Source organism: Oryza sativa, chromosome 6 (assembly GCF_034140825.1).
Source record: "Oryza sativa Japonica Group chromosome 6, ASM3414082v1".
NCBI lineage: Eukaryota > Viridiplantae > Streptophyta > Magnoliopsida > Poales > Poaceae > Oryza > Oryza sativa.
Genome location: NC_089040.1, coordinates 8,710,726 through 8,733,855, shown reverse-complemented (window position 1 = coordinate 8,733,855; position 23,130 = coordinate 8,710,726). Strand labels below are relative to the sequence as shown.

Genomic DNA, 23,130 nt, shown 5'->3' with positions numbered 1-23,130 from the left:
ATCGCACTTAGTCGGCGAGAACTTGACGCTACCCCTACCTGGCGCGCCAACTGTCGAAACAAGATTTCGGCAATAATAAAAGGGGGTGGCTATCAAGCTAGGAAAGTGGATGGGTTTGGAGACGAAGGATTTTATACAGGTTCAGGCCTTCTTATTCAAGAAGTAATACCCTAGTCCTGTCCGGGGATGATTCCGCCGAGTGTGTTACTGATTGTATAAACTGGAAAAAAAGAATCTCGCCCCAAGAGGCACACGGACCCTCCTTATATAGGGGAAGGAGTCCGCTTTAGAAAATATAATCCATATCCTAACGGAATATGGGATTACAGATAAAATACAATCGTAACCGACTAGGATCCCGGGTATTCTCTTGACATATAAGTTTAGAATCTAACCCGAGTCCTCATAAAGATATTCCATCTATATTTGGTACCGTATATCCAGCTGGAATATAACCGCCATGTAGATATGGGGTAACCATAATCTCCACATTTAGTCTTAAATATAAAATTCATAATTAGGAAGTTGCATGGACTCTTATTTTAATCTAAACCGCTCTAACTCTTTTTATGAAAAATAAAAAACATATTAAATCCAAACATTTGGGCACTCTAAGGCTCAGTGCGCAAGAGCTGGTTCCCAACCCAAAACAGTACGCATGGAAAATGGAGTGATCTATTAGCACGTGATTGATTAAGTATTTGCTATTTTTTTTAAAAAATGGAGTAATATCATTTTTAAGCAACTTTCGTATAGAAAATTTTTGTAAAAAACACACCGTTTAGCAGTTTGAAAAGCGTGTGCGTGGAAAACGAGAGTAGGGAATTGGGAACCGCTCTTGCGAACAGAGTCAAGAAAGACAAACAGAGTCAAGAAAGCTCACATATTTATTGGAAGTATCTGAATGTTTGTCAAATAGTTGGTTTGTCCTGACAATAGATCTTACCGGGAGTTCGTGTTAAATAAAACATACAAATGGAAATTAATATGGTGACTCAATTTATTTTTTTATTCTCTGAAATTCCAAATTATTAATTAATTAGCATGTTCTAACTGAAGGGTGGGCTCTTTTAGACTTTTCAGTCTAAACAATTTTAATTTGAAAAATAACCAATGCATTGAACATGTGGATAAAATTTAGTACTTATAATACCAATAATGGTAGCCCGTGCAACGCACGGGTGGCCGACTAGTATAGCTAATCTATTACTTACTCCATCTCAAAATATAAGGGATTTTAGACGGAAGGGATACTTCCTAGTACCACGAATCTGAACAGAGAGCATGTCTAGATTTATAGTACTATGAATATGAAATGTCTGATCCGTCCAAAATCCCTTATATTTTAGGACAAAGTGAGTATATATGTTGGTTTTAAGATAGGTTAATAGTAGGAAGTGAGCTGTACTATTAGCCTAGCTATAAGGTTGTTTTCTTTGTGTGTGTGCTGGTTGCCAAGTTCTCCTCTTTCGCTTTTCGCGCGCACACTTCTCAAATAGCTGAACGGAGTATTATATTTTTTAAACAAATTTCTATAAAAAATTACTTTAAAAAATCATACTAATCTATTTTTCAATCCTTTTAGCTAATACGTAATTAATTATGGACTAGACCATTGCATCGATCAGCCTAAGGGCGTATGAGAGGAGTTTTTAGCGGTTGCAGTCTCTTTAAAATCCGAAGCTTTAGCAAATATTCCAGTTCTTTATCTAAATTCTTGAAAGTTGTAGTTACAAAATCTAAAAAATAAACTAAAACCATAAGTTGGGAAATTAACTAAAACCAGATTCTCGCAAACTAGTTAGCAATTAGCTATTTCTCAGACTTATCCAAGCTCCATCAAATAGGATCTAAATAGCTTAATCATTTCTCATCGTTCTAGCTACTGAAAATTGGTTGCTTCATCATTGATAAATCCAGCACAGGAATATTTGGCCTCGCCAGATCAAAGAGTGATCACTTTTTGACCCTACTGTACAGTTTAGACACTACTACATATCACATTAATTACACACTACTGGAGAAGTGATCTTTAGAGGGCCGAGCAATTTCCACAATAGTCCAGGTTCCAACAAGGACCGGGACTAAAGTGGTTTATTAGTCTCGGTTTGTAACTTCAACGGGACTAAGGGATCTTTAGTCCCGGTTCGCCCCCTGACAGGGCATGTCAGACCCCTGTCGGGGGGTTGGGGAACACCAAACGGGACTAAAGACATTGCAGATCTTTAGTCCCGGTTGGTAAGATATTGCAGATCTTTAGACCTGGTTGGTGTTACCAACCGGGACTAAAATTGCACGACTTTATATACGCCTTCTTCCACCTCTAGTCCGAGCCATTGCTTCAAAATTAAGCTTTGAGGAGGAAGGTGCTGCCAAAATTTTAATCGATTTTTTTTGTGTTAATATACAAATTTGATGTCTCTAGAAGGTTAGCAACTTCATCCTCCTCTATTTTTTGCTTAGCATTTACATTTAGACCTATTTTTTTTACACCTTTTTCCCTCTAGAAAATGTGATGGAAGATGATGAGAGAGAAAGTGTGTGTAGGGAATAAAAAATATATGCAATATGTTTATTTAGCATTTTATAAATACTTGTTTGAATAATTACATATAATTTTGTATGAATGGTTAATTATGAAACTAAGTTAATTTAAAATTAAAATAATAACAACATATTAAATATTTGTTTACAATGTAATTAAAACATGAATAATATGTGGAATGGATTTAATAAAAATAATTGTATGAACAATTATATTCAATTATTGTATGATTATTTAATTAGTTTGTAAATCTTGGATTTTATATATTTACGATTTATATGCATTTTATGTAGATGGATCAGTAATGGATGTACACGGACCGGCGGTTGAAAGAGTTTATTGACGGCGTGTATTATTTTTTGGGTGTGGCCAATGATAACAAGCGTAACGGTTTTATAAGTTGTCCATGCAACAAGTGCGAAAACTAGAAGGAGTATTCCACCGCACGAATAATTCATGCCCACCTGTTTCAGTGGGGTACATGTGTAGCTGCAATTGTTTGACCTCGCACGAAGAGGTTGGAGTTGCAATGAAAGAAGATGAAGTAAAAGACGAGAGCATTCCGAACTGGGCTCAGTACGGGGGATTTGAAGAAAACACAATGGGCGAGGCGGAGGTGGATGTTGAAGGTAATGACGTTGCCGATGAACTTGGTCAAATATTGCGGGATGTACAGGAGGATTGCGAAAGTGAAAAGGAGGTGCAGAAACTGGAGCGCATGTTAGCGGACCACAGAACATCGTTGTACCCAGGTTGCGAGCAGGGCCACAAAAAGTTGGGTACCATCCTAGAATTCTTGCAATGGAAGGCCAAAAACAGTGTGAGTGACAAGGCATTCGTTGAGTTATTGAAACTCGTAAAGAACATTCTTTCGGAGGGGAACGAATTGCCTGAAACTACGTATGAAGCTAAGAAGGTAATCTGCCCTCTAGGTCTGGAAGTACAGAAGATACACGCGTGTCCGAAGATCTGTATCCTGTATCGCGGTGAGGAGTACGAAAACCTGGAAGCATGCCATGTTTGTAAAGCACTACAATACAAGATAAGACTAGATGATCTAGTTGAAGTTGACGGACAGCCTTTGAAGAAGAGAATTCCTGCTAAGGTGATGTGGTATTTCCCTATAATACCAAGGCTGAAGCGGTTTTTCACGAACAAATCACATGCTAGAATGATGTGGTCGCACGCAGAAGAACGTAAACAAGAAGAACGTAAATAAGACAGGATGCTGAGACACCCCCGACGGGTCGCAGTGGTGAAATATCGACAGAACATTTAAAAACTTCGGCGAGGATGCACGAAACGTGAGGTTCAGTTTAAGTACGGATGGAATGAATCCGTTTGGAGAGATGAGCAGTGGCCATAGCACTTGGCCGGTCACCATGTGCATCTACAATCTCCCCCCTTGGCTATGCATGAAGCGGAAGAACATCATGATGCCGATTATATATTATTCAAGGCCCAAAGCAACCTGGTAACGACATTGATGTGTACCTAAAACCATTGGTTGAAGATCTGAAAGTACTGTGGAGGAAAGAGAGCGTCCCTGTGTGGGATGAGGACAAGCAGGAGCAATTTAACCTACGAGCGTTGCTGTTCGTTACCATTAACGATTGGCCTGCACTAAGTAACCTATCCGGACAGTCAAATAAGGGGTACAACGCTTGCACTCACTGTATGGATGAAACTGAAAGTACGTATCTAAAGCATTGCAAGAAGGTTGTGTACATGGGCCATTGTCGATTCCTTGTTGCAAACCACATTGTACGGAAGAAAGGCAAGCACTTCGAACAGAAGGCAGACCATCGCACTAAGCCTAAACATCGCAACGGGAAAGTAGTGTTCGCAATGGTGAAGGATCTGAAAGTAGTATTTGGAAAGGGGATTGGCAGCCAACCTATAGAGAGCGAAGATGGTCATGCGACGATGTGGAAGAAGAACTCTATTTTTTGAGAGCTACCCTATTGGGAAGTCTTGGACGGCCGCCACACAATCGACGTGATGCACCTCACTAAAAACCTTTGCGTAAACCTTCTTGGCTTCCTAGGTGTATATGGGAAGTCCAAAGATACACTCGAAGCATGTAATGATCTCAAGCATATAGAACAACGCGAAGGCCTTCATCCAGAACCGAATGAGAAAGGAAGCCATTACTTTAGTCTGGCAAGCTACACCCTGAGCAAGGAAGAGAAGGAGATTATGTTTCAATGCCTAGAGAGCATCAAGGTACCGTCCGGATACTCCTCGAATGTAAAGAGAATAATAAGCACGAAGGATAAGAAGTTCACAAACCTAAAGTCTCATGACTGTCATGTGCTTATGTCACAGCTGCTTCCTGTTATAATTCATGGTATCCTTCCTGATAATGTCCGGGCAACAATAATGAAACTTTGTGCTTTCATGAACGCAATTTCATAGAAGATCATCGATCCAGAAAGTTTAGCCGCCCTTTAGGAGGACGTGGTGCCAATGCCTTGTCAGCTTTGAGTTGATCTTTCCACCGTCATTCTTCAATATAATGATGCATCTTCTATGCCACCTTGTGAAAGAGATCGGTATTCTCAGTCCTGTGTACCTACACAACATGTTTCCTTTCGAGAGGTACATGGGCGTTCTAAAGAAGTACGTTCGTAACCGTTCTCGTCCGGAAGCAAGCACCGCTAAGGGGTATGGGACAGAGGAGGTCATTGAGTTCTGCATAGATTTTATTGATGACCTCCAGCCAATCGGGGTACCCAAATCAATCCATGAGGGGAGACTACGGGGAAAGGGCACACTTAGAAGGAGTGCAATTATGACTGTAGACAACGATTTATTTCGTAAAGCACATTTCACGGTTTTGCAACAATCTTCGTTGGTTGCTCCTTACATCGAGGAGCACCTGGCGATTATTTGCTCAGAAAACATTGGCAAGTCCGATGCCTAGATTACACGCCATCATATTGATACTTTCCCCGCTTGGCTGTGAGAACACCTCATGGGTAACGAGACGATTGACCGACAACTAGCCTTCTTAGCTAGGGGACCCCTCCGGCTCGGTAACTACATTCCAAGGTTACGAAATCATTGGATACACATTTTACCCAAGAGCCTAAGAAAAAAAAAGCACGAACTAGAACAGTGGTGTTTGTATCGATGTGTCACGTCCTGATAAATTCATCCCGAAATAAAAATCATTTTCTAAAAGGAATAATAGAATTAATTAAAATTCGAAAAGAAATTGGCAAACACTAAAATACGTACAAGAAAAATTCGAATGTGGTCCGGAGAATTTTTGTTAAATTCTCCTTGGTCTAAAAGGAGCCCTCAAATTTTACTTGAATTTTCAGAGCAACGGAATTATTTATTAAACAACAACCACAATTAACAAAGTTTATTAAAAAGAAAAAAAAGCTAAAATTAATCCCCCTCCTCCCTTTGGGCCAAGTCCTCCCTCTCTCTCTCTCGGCCCGCGGCCAAAGTCCTCTCTTCCTCCCTCTCTTTCTCTCCCTCTCCTCCTCTCCCTCCTTCTCTTGGGCCTCCTCTCCTTCCCCTCGGCCCAGCCCCCTCCTCCTCCCTCTCTCCCCCAGGTCGCCTCTCCCTCCTCTCCTCCTGGGCCGGCCGCCCGGCCCAGACCGCGCCCCCCTGCCTGAGCCGCTCCACTCCCGCGTGCGCACGTGCGTTGCACGCGCGCTGACTGCGCGCCCGACCGGTGGGTCCCACCCACCCGGTCGTCTCCTTCCTCCCGCCAGGCATCCTCTCTCTCTTCTCTCTCCCGTGAAACCTAGCGTCACTTCCTCCCCTAAATCCACGCGATTCAAACCGGGAATTCCAAAATTGATTAGGGGGTTTTAATCCCCATTGATTCCTCTTCAATTCCCCCTAATTTCCCCCTTGATTCGTGCCCCCAATCGTCGGGAACAGACGCGTCTTCCCCGGCCGCTTTCCATGGCCGCCGGCCGCCATTTCCGCCGCCGTTCCCCGCTCCTCCCGTGCTCGGCTCGCTTCCCTCCGCTATAAAACGGAATCCCCTCGCTCCGTTCTATCGATTTAGCCCCCTCCCGCGATCTCCCGTGGTCCCTAGCCACCTCCCCGCCGTCGTCCCCTCTCTCGCGTGCCGCCGGCCGTCTTCAGCCGCCCCTGCCGCCGCGTTAGCACGCCGGCCGGCTGTGCCGTCGCCTCCTCCAGCGTCACAGCCGCCTCCTCTTCGCCGGCCTGCCCTCTGTTTCCCGCGAAGACCGCCGGAGGCGCGTGCCCGCCAGCAACTGGTGGCATTGCCGCCACCCACTGCCTCCAGCCGCCCCTGCCGCGCCGCTCAAGTGCGGGCCGGCCGCACCGTCTCCTCCCTCGGCGTCGCCGCGTCGACCTCCACCCTGGCCTACCCTCTGATTCGTCCGGAGACCGCCGTCGCCCGCGCCGGCCTCTCCATCCTCTTCGTCGCCGACGTCCCTTCGGCCGCCCCTCCCTCCTCCCCGGCTCGTCGGCTCGCTGCGCCACCACCACCTCCGGCATCGCAGCGGCAAGGTCGCCCTAGGCCTCGCCTCCCCTTCGACCGAACCCCACCGGTGTTCGTCGTCGTCGTCATCGTTCCTCCTCGCCGGCTCGTCATCTCGCGGCGCCGCCTCCGTCGTCGGCATCGCAGCGACGTGTTCCACGCCGTCCTCGTCTCCGTGCAGCCACTGCCGGCTGCCCTCGTCGCCTCCTCGCCGGCCCCGGTCGTCGTCGTCATCGCCCTCTCGTCGTTCCCGGTCGTCGTGGCGTTCGTCCCTCCGTCAAGCCGTTCTCGTTCGTCGTCCTCGCTTCGTCAAGTGCCGCAGCCCCATCCTCGTCTTCGTCCTCGCCTCCACGTCGTCAGGCCTCATGCCGGCCGTGTCTCGCCTTCGTTCAAGGATCGCCGCCGAAGTCGTTCCCTCGCCGTCCGTCTTCGCCGCGCCCGTTCGTCGTTGTCGTTCCCACGCCTTGTCGCGTGGTGGTAAGGATCCGTCCTCTCGCTGCCCTGTCCTTGTCCTTTCGTTGTCGCCCCGTACCCGTTGTGCGGTTGTCGACCCCGGTACCCGTGTACCGGTGTCGGTAGTCGTTCACGTGTGCGGGTGGTGACCGTGTAGTGTCCGTGTTAGTGTGCCCGCTTGGTAGCCGCGTTGTTCCCACGTGTGCAGCCCGCGTGGTGTCTAGTGGAGTCCGTTGGTCGGCCACTCGCCTCGGTTGACACATGGGGTCCGCTTCCGTCGACCCGTGGACCGTCTCTGTGTACTCGGTCTACCGCGGTCCTTTAGGTTGTGTCACATCCTGATTTTTGTTTCAGGATTTATAAATTATTTAATAAATTATTATTAGAATTTATATTAAATGTTCTTTAATTTACAAGTGAAGTTAAATGTGGGAAATAAAATTTCCTAAATATAAAGCATGGATGGATTTAATTTTTGTTAAATTCTCCATGGTTAATTATACTCTCTGAAATTTTCTCGGATTTTTTCAGAGCTCAATTCTTAAATAATACAAAGAACAGTTCAGTAATTATTTGATCATTAATGATCTAATTATAATTGTTAAGAGCTTTTCTTGTTTAAAAATCCGTAAATTATAAATTGTTGTTTAAAAGGAATTATTAGAAATGATTTTAAAAGCCTAAAAGAGAATATCTAATTTTAATTTGCTAAATCTCAACATAAAATTGGGCTAGATAAAATTTTGTTAAATACTTTGCTTAATTCTATAATTCCTAGATTTTTCTGGGATTTATTTGAGCTAAGGAAGTATTTTTAATAAATGGAATTGCATTTCATGAATAATTTAAATAGAAAAATATTTTTAAATCCTCCTTTTGGCTTTGGGCCGAAAGCCGGCCCAAAACCTCTCTCTTTCTCTCTCCCTCCCCGGCCCAGTCGGCCCAGTCCGCCGAGCTGCCGCTCTCCTCTCTCTCTCTGTCGCTGACAGGTGGGTCCCACCTGTCAGGTTCGTCTTCCTCGAGCCGCCGCCGCCGCCCGAAACCCTAGCCGAGCCGCGCCGCCGCCGCTTTCCAATTCGGCCGCGCCTTTCCTTCTCCGGCCGAATCGTTTGAGGGGAAATGATCTTCTCAATCTCCTCTTCCTTTTCTCTTTTGGAATCATCGTCTTTTTCGGTTTGGAAATCCGTGGATTCGAGTTCGATTCGGATCGACTTTTCTCCCTCCAATCCGACCTTTCCTTCTCGCCGCCGGTCGCCGTGGGCCTCCGTCGCCGCTCGCTAGCCCCTTTAAAAGGACCCCCGAGCTCTCCTCTACCCGTCGCCACCCTCACCTTCGCCTCTCGTCGTCGGAAGCGCCCTAGCGCCGTGACGCTTCGCGCCGCCGTCGTCGCCGTCGCTCCAGCCGTGCACCGCCGCCGTTCCGGTCGTCGTCGTCGCTTGGGGAGGTCGCCATCGTGGTCGCCAAGTCGCCGCCGTCCTCGTCCGCTCCTTCGCCGCCGCCGAAGACCGCCGGAGCACCGTCGCCGCCGTCGACCCGATCTCCGCCGTCGCTTCTTCCTCGTCGCCGCCGCCGTCCGTTGGTCTTCCGCCGACGTTTTGGTCATCGGTGAGTTCGCTGCGCCGTGATCTACGTCTTGGTGCCCTCCGTTTGTGCCGTAGAGCCGCCGTTCGCCGGCGAGCGTGCACCGTCCGAGCCGTCCGAGCCGCCGAGCCGCCGCCGGAGGTGACGTCGTCGCTGACGTCATCGTCGCCCTCTCCCGTGAGCCGGTCGTGGACCGATCGATCTCGGCCGTCCGTTTTGGATAGGGTTGATCTCGGCCGTTCGTTTCCGTGAACCGCTGCCGTGCACCCAGTCCACCGCAAACCCTAGCCGCTGACGCAATAATCCTTCTTTTCCTTTTCAAAAATAATTCATTATTGCGTCATAATTCAATTAAAATCCATATAAGTGTTTTAATCCGATTTAATCTTTAAAAATTCATAACTAATTCATTTGAACTCAGTTTAATGTGGTTCAAGTTGCAAAAATTATATAAAATAAAGATCTACATATTAAAATTGTCCATAAATTGAATTAAATTTATTTAATTCTTTTTAAATGGGCTTTAATTAGATTTAATCTTGTAAAATTCATAATAAATTCATATGAAGTCAGAATGAGGCCGTTCAAGTCTCATAATTCATCTAAAATTATGATCTACATGTTTGTTTACTTTTTATGTATTGTTTATTTGTTTTTTATTAGTCTTTTTCTTCGTTTTGCGTGTTAGCTTGTCGTTTCCGTCGTTGCGAAGGTTCGCGAGTGCGCCGGAAGTATTCAAGAAGATTAATTGAAGACCGATTATTGCAAGGCAAGTCACACCGATCCTAAACACAATTCCTTTGAGCATGTTGATCCTATATTTAAATTCTCTATTTATTTCAACTGTGCATTTATTTTCGAATGTCACTGGGTGGTGTGAATCTATTCCTTTGTTATGGCCTGTTTGCATTGATTACTTTATTCCTTGATACCTTGGGTTATTATAACTTGACTAGTTGAGCTTTATATATTGGTTCAGCTAGATATTAGATATGATTGCTTAGTCATGCTCAGAAACATTAGCACACTTTTGGGATAACTTATGACTCACTATTATTTAATGATGGCTTAATGATAGTTCACGATGATCAATCGTGATTGGTTAATTAATTACTTGCCAACTAAAACTTGATAATGGTGGGTTGTGAGCACATGGTTTTGAGAGTCGTGCTCATGGCAATTAAGGACCGGTTCGCGAGCTACTGTTGTGAAACATTAACCGTGCCAACCACAAGCCAGCGTGGGCAACGGCTTTACCTTTTGTATAACATGATTCATTGCGGAGCACCAGACTGAGAAGTGGCGGAGATAAGCCCACGGGGGTCACTGGGGAGTCCATGCCTTGTTTTATAAGGGGGTGATTATGATCCAGGAATGGTGCACTGTGGTGAGTTGTGTTGTGCAGAGGGTATTGTCACAGCCTCTATTCGGGTACTTTTCAGTATCGCGACGCATTGTAGACATGATGTTGAGGCTGTGTCTTGTGGGTACAGTGGTACACCTCTGGCCAGAGTAAAACTATTCGAATAGCCGTGCCCGCGGTTATGGGCGGGTTGAGCAATGTTTTTCGTGATTAGTCTCACACCTCTCATAATAATTATGGATGTTATACCTGGTAATAATTTGCTTAGCTCCTGGTTTGGAGTTAGATCTGTACAGCCGGGTATGGTTGTTCAGGATGGTTGGGCCTGTGCAGCATGGGTGTGCTGTTCAGTGTTGATTAAAATTTCTGATTAACTACTCCACCGTTTTATTTCTCTTAAATATTTTACTAAATGCTGCTTTTGCAAATGAGCCTATATTATGCCATCCTTTGGTATCCTTGTGCACTTGCATATTTGCTGTGTGGCTTGCTGAGTATGTCATATGCTCACCTTGCAATAATCAATCAACCTCAGTTGAAGAAAAAGGATCCAGAAGGAGAAGACGTTTGGCTTATACCCCAGTTGAGCTGCCTGTGGGAGTGGAGCCAGAGCTTCGCTAGATTTTATTTTCCGCTGCAGTTTTCTTCATGATGAGGACTAAGTGCCTCATAAGTAAGTATTTATCGTTTTAGTTAATTTGATGAATCTGTATATTAAATTGTCAGTTTGTGTACCTCGGCTGATTCCTGGACGAGGATTTTATGCACAAATAAGTTCGGAAATTACTAGTGAATTTCCGGGCGTGACAGGTTGACATGTGGGGTCCGCATGTCAACAGCGCAGCCTTCCTGTCTTTTCCAGGCTAGCGCTTCCACATGTTTTATAGTTGAAAAACCTAATTATAATAATCCGCAAATCTCCATATAACAGCACTAAACTTCGGATGATCATATCTTGGTCATACGAACTCTGAATCAACCCGTTCAAGTCTCCTAATGTTTGTTATATCCTAAAGAACCCTGTGCTTTCTTTTTATGTATTGTTATTGCTTCTTTATAGGCTTGTAGCTTTGCTTGTGTGCTTCGCGTAGCTTCTGTCGTTCCGGAGGTTCCCGAAGCGTGGTTCGCAGTCGTCGCCGAAGGTTCGTAAGGCCGTTCTCTCTGAGCAAGGCAAGTCACATCATCCTTGAACATATTGAATCCCAGTTTATAAAATTATTTTGATTTAAATTAATGCATTATCGCTTTATTTAAATTCCCGCGTTATCACTGTTTTATTTAGCCATGCCTATTTACCTTTGTTAAGACATTATTATTGCTATTGTTATTATTACCTTGTTCACCCTAGAATAAACAAAACCCCAACTAGTGGGTACTCTATTCATGGTTCCACTAGTATGAATTTAGGTAGATGCTTCGCTGATTAATAGGACAACATTAGGTGGTTTTTATAACTTTAGACTTTGGGAATATTCATATCTCTCGGATACTATGGAATGGTTGGCTTATGGTGGAATTGGACATACCCCTCTGTTCCTCTTTCAAAGCCCCTAAAACCTGTTTTTCGGTGGGGTTTGGGTGCATGCCAGTTGTGGGAAGTAGCACCCCGGCCAATATAAGGATTAAGCTCGGGCTTCTGTTGCAAAGCACTACCGTACTTCCACATGTCTAGTGGGTAAGGCTTAGTTTGTGGCTCAGTCTGGTTATAAACAAAAGTACACGGATGGAGATGGACGAAGTCGGGGGTCGATGGACATCTCTAGGACAAATGAAGGCTACACGAGCTGCGGCTCGGTAGTCGAGATGTCATGGCACAGGGCTCGTGTCCTGCTGCTAGGGGCTCAATCCTGCCTGCCTGTCGCGACCGGGAAAATTGCCTTTTCCCGAACGCTAGTGTATTAATCCCCGTCCCAGGAAAAGCCGGGGTACACCACACAAACATGATATAAAAGACACATCTTTATTATATCGATAATATTTACATTATTACAAAGGCGCTTCAGGCCTGACAATCAAAAATAAACAGCAGCGGACTAGCGGGCCTACGGCTCCATCTTCACAGGCGCTCAACTGGGGTATAAGCCAGGACTCCACCTAAGACATCTTCTCCAAAGCTTCTCTTACTGAAGAGGGGAAGGATTGAGCAAGAATGAGTACAACCACAGTACTCAGCAAGCCACACCGGAGATGCACAATTAATGCAAGGGAGTACAAGGGGATAATAACATAGAGGTTAAGTTTTGCAGTAAACGGCATTTAAAAGTCACTTAGTTGCCCAAAGCTATTTTGTAAAGACGATCCTAGAGCTATACAATATTATTAATCAAGGCCGTGAACCCTCACGAACCTGCCTTAACCCAAGGCCTACGATGATTTGGACCGAACTGGCAACCCGACCTGGGTTCCAGCTCGTCCCAAGCCAACCCAGGCCAACCATTCCATATTTTAGTTGTTGAGCAAATTTTAAGAATTAAAACACTGACTTGGGTACATTGCTCGGCTTGCCCATATCCGAGGGCTCGGCTATTCGAATAGATTTACTCTGATCAGAGGTGTACATCTTTACCCACAAGACACATCTTCCTCACGTGTTGCCACGTGCCACATACCACCACGGTATACGGACGGAAGACGTGACATAGTTTCCAACCCATCCTAGCCTTAGACAAGAGTACCGACCCAATCCTACCTACGGCCGGGATACCCGGGACAGGCAGGCAGAACTGAGCCCCTAGCATTGGGCACCAACCCTCTGCCGTATGACATCTCGACTACCGGGCCGCAGCTCGTGTAGCCTTCATTTGCCCTGGAGAATGTCCATCGACGCCCGACTTCATCCATCTCCAATCCGTGTACTTTTGTTTATGACTAGACTGAGCCACAAACTAAGCCTTACCCATTAGACATGTGGAAGTACGGTAGTGCTTTGCAACAGAGGCCCGAGCTTAATCCTTATAGTGGCCGGGGTGCTACTTCCCACAACTGGCATGCACCCAAACCCCACCGAAAACAGGTTTTAGGGGTTTTGAAAGGGGAAGAGAGGTGTATGTCCAATTCCACCATAAACCAACAATTCCATAGTGTCCAAATGATATGAGAATTCCCAAAGTCTAAAGTTGTAAAACCTCCTAATGTTACCTAATTAAATTGCGAAGCATCTACCTAGAATTATACTAGGGATACCATGAGTAGAGTGTCCACTAGTTGAGGTTTTGTTTGTCTAGGGTGAACAAGGTAGTAATAACAATGACAATAATAATATGGTCATAACAAAGGTAAATAGGCATGGCTAAGTAAAACAGTGATAACGCGGGAATTTAAATAAAGCGATAATGCAATAATTTAAATCAACATAATTTTATAAAATGGGATTCAATATGATCAAGATGATGTGTCTTGCCTTGCTCGCTTTCCCAAACGACGGCTTCAACTTCCACGAAGAGCGGATCTTCCGAAGCTGCAGCGTCTACACGACCAACGGAAAAGAAAAGGCTTTTACTCTAATAAACTCCAAACAACAAGCAGGAACAAAGCACAAAAATGGGTTCTTGACTTCTTAAGGAAAAATTAGAGACTTGAACGGTCCAATTCCGAGTTCAAATGGCCAAGATATGGCCCTTTGAAGTTTATATGCTCTTTAAATGGATATTTACGAATTTCTTCATTTAAATTTTCAATTAAAAATCCCATTTATTGCGTCAGCCGAGGGAGGGGACGCGCGGACCGGGTCCACGGGGGTGGGGCCCACGCGTCAGCCTCTCGGTCCACGGTGGACCGGGCGCACGCGGCTGACGGCGGCCGGCGCCGTGGGTCCCACGCGTCAGCCGCACCCGCGGGCGCGGGCGGCTGACAGCCGGGCCCCACATGGCAGCCGCGAGGGCGCGCCCGAAGGCGGCCTCGCCGGCACGGCCGACGGGAGGGAACGCGCCCGCGCCCCGATGGTCACCGCCGGCGACCATCGGCGCGGCGGAGCAGCGCCCGAGAGAGCGGAGAGGAGGGGGAAACGGAAGGGACGGTCCACGGCTCACCCCGGGACAACGACGACGACGAGAACGGCGGCCGGAGCGGAAGAAGGCGGCGGCACGGCTCGGGATGACGATGACGGCGGCGCTCCGACGGTCGGCGAGCGAAACGAAGGCGCGGACGAGGTCGACGGCGATGCGGCGATGCCGAGGGAGGTGGCGCCGAGCCGGGAGGAAGACCGGAGCGACGGCGGCGGCGAACCGGAGCGGAGGAAGGCGACGGCGCGGTTCGGGATGCCGAGGGCGACGGTGCTCCGGCAGTCGGCGGGCGAAGCGGAGCGGCGGACGGGGTCGGCAACCACTCGGCGAAGCCGAAGGAGGTGGCGCCGAGTCGGGCGGAGGACCGGAGCGACGTCGGCGGCGAACCGAAGGTCGGCGGCGACGGCGGAGAGAGAGGAGCACGGCGCGGGCACGAAACCGACGGCGAGAGCGAGCGGCGAGCGGCGGAAACGGAAGAGCGAAGCACGGGGATCGAATATATAGCAACGGGAGGGGGAGAGCGCGGCCGGGGAGAGAGGAAACCGCGCGCGGAGATCTCGGGCGCCATTGAAGACGCCGGCGAACTTCGCGGGATGAATCCGGACGAATCCGAGGGAGAGAGAGAGGGAAAAGAGGGGGAAACGGGAGAGGGAATCACGGGGAGTGATTCCCCCCTCATTAAGGCGCGCGGGGAAGGCGGGATGCGGCGGATTCAGCGGCGGCGGCGGCGCTAGGGCACGGGCGGGCGGCGGGCGCGGCGGGAGGAAGGCGATGACAGGTGGGTCCCACCCGTCAGCGAGAGTGGCGGGCGGGCCCGCCTGTCAGCGGCGCGCGCGCGCGGGGGAGCCGATGGGCCGCGGGGGAAGAGAGAGAGAGGGAGGGACTGGGCCGAGTCGGCCCAAGAAGGAAGGGGGGGAAAAGAGGACTTCTTTTAGGGTTTTTCTTTTTGTAAAACCTTTTCAACTTTGTTTATTTCTTCTCAATTATTATTTGTGCTCTGAAAATTCCACTAAAATTTGAGGGCTCCTTTTAGACCAAGGAGAATTTAACAAAAATTCTCCGGGTCACATTTGAATTTTTCTTGTACGTATTTTAGTGTTTGCCAATTTCTTTTCGAATTTTTAATTAATTCTATTATTCCTTTTAGCGAATGGTTTTTATTTTGGGATGAATTTATCAGGACGTGACAAATCCACCCCCCTTACAAGAATCTCGTCCCCGAGATTCGAGGAGGCTAGCAAGAAGATAGGTTGGGCGGTCTTCTCTTCTTGTCTGACTTCTTCCGCTCCGTCTTCTATAACAAACTTGCCTAACAAAACTTCTTCACTCTGGACTGCTTGGCTCGATCTCCTGTTGCAGATGGAATCTTCTCTTCACCTGACTTGTCCCTGGTTGAACCTTTAGCTGACTTCGACTGGGTTGCGGCACTTGAAGATGGGGCTTCAGTTCCAGAACTTTGCATAGTTCATATCTTTGGAGTCAACCTCATACAAGTTACCCACTTCATGTCATGCGTCGAGATCAGCTCGTCATTACTAAGATACCATGCTTGTCATCATTTAGCATTCAAAGTATTCCTTTACACATTCAGCCCTGACGTATTCTTTTTAGATTTCTCTTATCAATCACCTTTCGACCTACTTCTTTGCCTGGTAATAAACATCTTTTTCGATACCTCCTATCAGTCATCTTTTGACCTTTGTCGCTAAGTACTCTTCACTTCGAGAGTTGTGGATGCTTCTGGTGGCGATGAGGTCCTTTGGTCTGCTACCTTTCAGTGAAACCTTGAAGTGTTTCGCCAAAAGCTATACTGACTGTCATTGCCTTTGATCCGAAAAAGGCACATCTGAAACTCTTAGTCCAAACAAATGTCTCTTTGGTTAATCACTTGATTTTCTTTTCCATCCTCAGGTTGGTTATTAGCTCGAGGTTAGAATATAGTTCCTCTGGCACGAGACCCTAGATCTCCTTTGTCAGTAAACAATTATACACATGATCACATATCCGCATCTTCCAAAAGAATCCTCTTAGAACTTGTTTTTATTACAAATTTCTCCCATATTACATGAATACCAGGCACTGTCTTAAACAAAAAGGGAAGGTGCTTAACATCGGTACATTGTTTCTACTATGGGTTAGAATTAACATGAGGCCTCACAGGTACGGCGTTTGCTCCAGTGACCACAAGGCGAGTGACTTGTCTTCTTCTTGCATAATGGCCGGAGTGATGGCGCAGGTTACGCTTCGGCTGTGGACAATCTCTAGAGAAATGACCTGGTTCTTTGCAGTTGTAACAAATCAACGTCTTCTTTACTGAGCTGCCCATCTGGGGACGATCATTTTGACTTGGAGTTGGAATTGGTGGTTGGAAATCCTTGCTAACATTGGCATCAGTGGTACCATAGTTGCTATCACCATTGGAGTCTTTCTCAGTGTCAAAATTGCTAAGGTTGTCATTCTGGGTTCCAACATTGATACTATCGTTGACATCTTGGTGAATGCTACTGACATTGCACGCTTTATTCGAGTGGTCACTAATGGGGCAAGAACCATGGTTGTTGGTGGTATCATCATCGTTAGTATTGCTACTGTTGTTGTCTGCATTGCGTCCGTCTTCTTGGGGCAGGAACTCTTGATGCACAACAGAAGATCCGGTGATCTGAAGTGGCTCAGTGCGCTGTCTTTGGTTACCACATGGAATTACTGGGATGTTGACAATCCTTCTCTTGCAGTTCGTCATCCGATTATGCTCACTTTCGAGTTGCATGGCTTTGTCCACAAGTTTCTCAAAATCTTCATAATCCTCTAGGAGTAGTTGCACTGCAAGCTCATCTTTTAACCCCTGGAGAAACTTCTCTTGTTTGTCTTCATCCGTTTCCACATCTTCTGGTGCATAGTGAGCCAAACGATAGAACTCGTGCAGGTACTCTGTGACGGTCAAATCTCCTTGCTTCAGGTAGCGGAACTCTCGTTTTCTTAGTGTGATCATTCCTGCGGGAACATGTGATCTCTTGAATACAGATGAAAACTCGTTCCAGGTGATGGTATGTCCTTCTGGCCGTGATGCTTCGTAGCTTCCCCACCACTCTGAAGCCGGTCCAACCAGCTGATGAGTTGCGAAGCCAACCCGCTCCTGGTCGGTGCACTGAATCAACCCTAGCTTCTTCTCGATTGTGCGCAACCAATCACTGGCTTCCATAGGATCGACGGCAATGGCAAAGGTTGGAGGCTCAGTTTTGAGAAATTCTGATAACTTGCACTGTTGCTGGACTGTAGGCACTTGAACGTTGGTTGCCCCTGCTGGGCTGCTCCAATTCTGTAATAGTTGAAAGGCTGTTGCCAACATGTTGGTTTGGTTAACCACAACTTGGATTAGCTCTGGTGAGGTTTCGTTGGTGCTTCTCTCATTCCCATTGGCTTGGGTTCTTGAGTCATCGGATCCATCATTCCCATAGCCTTTGTTACCAGTATTATCCATCTGTCACAAGGTAGGGGTTGAGAGAGGAAGCATACAAGGAAAGAATAGACCAGAGCTAGGGACAGGACCTTAAAGGAACTAACTCTTTTTATTGATGTGTTGTTTGTTTTGCTTATTCTGCAAGTTGATTAAACAAACAACCTAGCATGGTCACATCACAACCCACCGATGCAAACCACGCACTACACACACAAGCAAGGAACACACGACTAACAACACTACCCTATAGGGCGGCTTAGGTTCTGCGACGGGTTCTCCAAGATCTTCACTCCTTCTTCACAGCTGGCTTCACTGCTTCCTCCACTTCGCTAGCGGATCCTGCAGTCTTCCGGAGCTTCGGCGAACAACTGACGATGTCTTCTTCATCACTGACCTGACCATCTAGTACTAGTTGAAATTTGAAGGAGGAAGAAAAGGGTAAACCTTTTGCAAATAGCATTAGGGGAAGAAGAAAAGAGGAACTTTCGCAAATAGTTTTATTTATAAAATATGTCCTTAGGTTTTATCCACTTGGCTTATCCTACAGTCGAGATGGCTCTGATACCAGCTTGTCGCGACCGGGAAAATTGCCTTTTCCCGAACGCTAGTGTATTAATCCCCGTCCCAGGAAAAGCCGGGGTACACCACACAAACATGATATAAAAGACACATCTTTATTATATCGATAATATTTACATTATTACAAAGGCGCTTCAGGCCTGACAATCAAAAATAAACAGCAGCGGACTAGCGGGCCTACGGCTCCATCTTCACAGGCGCTCAACTGGGGTATAAGCCAGGACTCCACCTAAGACATCTTCTCCAAAGCTTCTCTTACTGAAGAGGGGAAGGATTGAGCAAGAATGAGTACAACCACAGTACTCAGCAAGCCACACCGGAGATGCACAATTAATGCAAGGGAGTACAAGGGGATAATAACATAGAGGTTAAGTTTTGCAGTAAACGGCATTTAAAAGTCACTTAGTTGCCCAAAGCTATTTTGTAAAGACGATCCTAGAGCTATACAATATTATTAATCAAGGCCGTGAACCCTCACGAACCTGCCTTAACCCAAGGCCTACGATGATTTGGACCGAACTGGCAACCCGACCTGGGTTCCAGCTCGTCCCAAGCCAACCCAGGCCAACCATTCCATATTTTAGTTGTTGAGCAAATTTTAAGAATTAAAACACTGACTTGGGTACATTGCTCGGCTTGCCCATATCCGAGGGCTCGGCTATTCGAATAGATTTACTCTGATCAGAGGTGTACATCTTTACCCACAAGACACATCTTCCTCACGTGTTGCCACGTGCCACATACCACCACGGTATACGGACGGAAGACGTGACATAGTTTCCAACCCATCCTAGCCTTAGACAAGAGTACCGACCCAATCCTACCTACGGCCGGGATACTCGGGACAGGCAGGCAGAACTGAGCCCCTAGCATTGGGCACCAACCCTCTGCCGTATGACATCTCGACTACCGGGCCGCAGCTCGTGTAGCCTTCATTTGCCCTGGAGAATGTCCATCGACGCCCGACTTCATCCATCTCCAATCCGTGTACTTTTGTTTATGACTAGACTGAGCCACAAACTAAGCCTTACCCATTAGACATGTGGAAGTACGGTAGTGCTTTGCAACAGAGGCCCGAGCTTAATCCTTATAGTGGCCGGGGTGCTACTTCCCACAACTGGCATGCACCCAAACCCCACCGAAAACAGGTTTTAGGGGTTTTGAAAGGGGAAGAGAGGTGTATGTCCAATTCCACCATAAACCAACAATTCCATAGTGTCCAAATGATATGAGAATTCCCAAAGTCTAAAGTTGTAAAACCTCCTAATGTTACCTAATTAAATTGCGAAGCATCTACCTAGAATTATACTAGGGATACCATGAGTAGAGTGTCCACTAGTTGAGGTTTTGTTTGTCTAGGGTGAACAAGGTAGTAATAACAATGACAATAATAATATGGTCATAACAAAGGTAAATAGGCATGGCTAAGTAAAACAGTGATAACGCGGGAATTTAAATAAAGCGATAATGCAATAATTTAAATCAACATAATTTTATAAAATGGGATTCAATATGATCAAGATGATGTGTCTTGCCTTGCTCGCTTTCCCAAACGACGGCTTCAACTTCCACGAAGAGCGGATCTTCCGAAGCTGCAGCGTCTACACGACCAACGGAAAAGAAAAGGCTTTTACTCTAATAAACTCCAAACAACAAGCAGGAACAAAGCACAAAAATGGGTTCTTGACTTCTTAAGGAAAAATTAGAGACTTGAACGGCCCAATTCCGAGTTCAAATGGCCAAGATATGGCCCTTTGAAGTTTATATGCTCTTTAAATGGATATTTACGAATTTCTTCATTTAAATTTTCAATTAAAAATCCCATTTATTGCGTCAGCCGAGGGAGGGGACGCGCGGACCGGGTCCACGGGGGTGGGGCCCACGCGTCAGCCTCTCGGTCCACGGTGGACCGGGCGCACGCGGCTGACGGCGGCCGGCGCCGTGGGTCCCACGCGTCAGCCGCACCCGCGGGCGCGGGCGGCTGACAGCCGGGCCCCACATGGCAGCCGCGAGGGCGCGCCCGAAGGCGGCCTCGCCGGCACGGCCGACGGGAGGGAACGCGCCCGCGCCCCGATGGTCACCGCCGGCGACCATCGGCGCGGCGGAGCAGCGCCCGAGAGAGCGGAGAGGAGGGGGAAACGGAAGGGACGGTCCACGGCTCACCCCGGGACAACGACGACGACGAGAACGGCGGCCGGAGCGGAAGAAGGCGGCGGCGCGGCTCGGGATGACGATGACGGCGGCGCTCCGACGGTCGGCGAGCGAAACGAAGGCGCGGACGAGGTCGACGGCGATGCCGAGGGAGGTGGCGCCGAGCCGGGAGGAAGACCGAAGCGACGGCGGCGGCGAACCGGAGCGGAGGAAGGCGACGGCGCGGTTCGGGATGCCGAGGGCGACGGTGCTCCGGCAGTCGGCGGGCGAAGCGGAGCGGCGGACGGGGTCGGCAACCACTCGGCGAAGCCGAAGGAGGTGGCGCCGAGTCGGGCGGAGGACCGGAGCGACGTCGGCGGCGAACCGAAGGTCGGCGGCGACGGCGGAGAGAGAGGAGCACGGCGCGGGCACGAAACCGACGGCGAGAGCGAGCGGCGAGCGGCGGAAACGGAAGAGCGAAGCACGGGGATCGAATATATAGCAACGGGAGGGGGAGAGCGCGGCCGGGGAGAGAGGAAACCGCGCGCGGAGATCTCGGGCGCCATTGAAGACGCCGGCGAACTTCGCGGGATGAATCCGGACGAATCCGAGGGAGAGAGAGAGGGAAAAGAGGGGGAAACGGGAGAGGGAATCACGGGGAGTGATTCCCCCCTCATTAAGGCGCGCGGGGAAGGCGGGATGCGGCGGATTCAGCGGCGGCGGCGGCGCTAGGGCACGGGCGGGCGGCGGGCGCGGCGGGAGGAAGGCGATGACAGGTGGGTCCCACCCGTCAGCGAGAGTGGCGGGCGGGCCCGCCTGTCAGCGGCGCGCGCGCGCGGGGGAGCCGATGGGCCGCGGGGGAAGAGAGAGAGAGGGAGGGACTGGGCCGAGCCGGCCCAAGAAGGAAGGGGGGGAAAAGAGGACTTCTTTTAGGGTTTTTCTTTTTATAAAACCTTTTCAACTTTGTTTATTTCTTCTCAATTATTATTTGTGCTCTGAAAATTCCACTAAAATTTGAGGGCTCCTTTTAGACCAAGGAGAATTTAACAAAAATTCTCCGGGTCACATTTGAATTTTTCTTGTACGTATTTTAGTGTTTGCCAATTTCTTTTCGAATTTTTAATTAATTCTATTATTCCTTTTAGCGAATGGTTTTTATTTTGGGATGAATTTATCAGGACGTGACACTGCCTGTCCCGGGGGTTCCGGCTGTAGGTGGGGTTGGGTCGGTACTCTTGTTTATGGCTATGATGGGTTGGGAACTATGTCACGTCTTCCGTCCGTATACCGTGGTGGTATGTGGCACGTGGTTACACGTGAGGAAGATGTGTCTTGTGGGTAAAGATGTACACCTCTGATCAGAGTATAATCTATTCGAATAGCCGCGCCATCGGTTATGGGCAAGCCGAGCAATGTACCCAAGTTAGTGTTTTAATTCTTAAAATTTGCTTAACAACTAAAATGTGGAATGGTTGGCCTGGGTTGGCTTGGGACGAGCTGGGACCCAGGGTCGGGTTGCCAGTTCGGTCTGAATCATCGTAGGCCTTGGGTTAAGGCAGGTTCGTGAGGGTTCACGGCCTTGATTAATAACACTGTGTAACTCTAGGATCGTCTTTATAAAATGGCTTTGGGCAACTAAGTGACTTTTAAATGCTGTTTTCTGCAAAACTTAACCCCTATATTATTACCCCTTGTACCCCCTTGCATTAATCATGCATCTGCCGGTGTGGCTTGCTGAGTACTGTGGTTGTACTCATTCTTGCTCAATCTTTCCCCCCCTTCAGTAAGAGAAGCTTTGGAGAAGAAGTCTTAGGTGGAGTCCTGGCTTATACCCCAGTTGAGCGCCTGTGAAGATGGAGCCATAGGCCCGCTAGTCCGCTGCTGTTTATTTTTGATTGTCAGGCCTTAAGTGCCTTTGTAATAATGTAAATATTATCGATATAATAAAGATGTGCCTTTTGTACCATGTTTGTGTGGTGTACCCCGGCTTTTCCTGGGACGGGGATTAATACACTAGCGTTCGGGAAAATGTATTTTTCTCGGTCGCGACACGATGCCATAGGACATGATGGTCCAACTAACACGTATTATGGTGTCATCGACAACATATGGGAACTAGAGTATGAACCCCTGAAGGTCCCTCTGTTTCGGTGCCTATGGGTTAGGCTGACTGGTGGAGGCGTAACGATTGATGACAGTGGGATGTCAACGGTTGACCTAAATAAGGTTGGATACTCAGATGAACCATTCGTTCTAGCCAATGATGTAACGCAAGTTTTCTACGTGAAGGACATGGCTAGCAAACCAAAGAAGGGGAAAGGGCCCGATCAGCCAAGACGCCACATTGTTCTCCAAGGCAAGAGGAAAATCGTCGGAGTCGAGGATAAGACTGACGAAAATTACGATCTGTTTGAGGGGCAACCTCCGTTCGCAGTGACGGTTGACCCGAGCATCCTACTATCAAAGGAGGATACGCCGTACTCACGCAACAATCATAGCGAAGAAACAATAGTAAGGAGAAACTACGTGAGGAAGACAGTGACATAG

At 47.8% G+C, this 23,130-nt stretch overlaps 1 pseudogene; it reads left to right on the top strand.

The window, feature by feature from the left end:
- Positions 1-3,074: 3,074 nt before the first annotated feature.
- On the top strand, positions 3,075-23,130 carry LOC136356916 (uncharacterized; annotated as a pseudogene).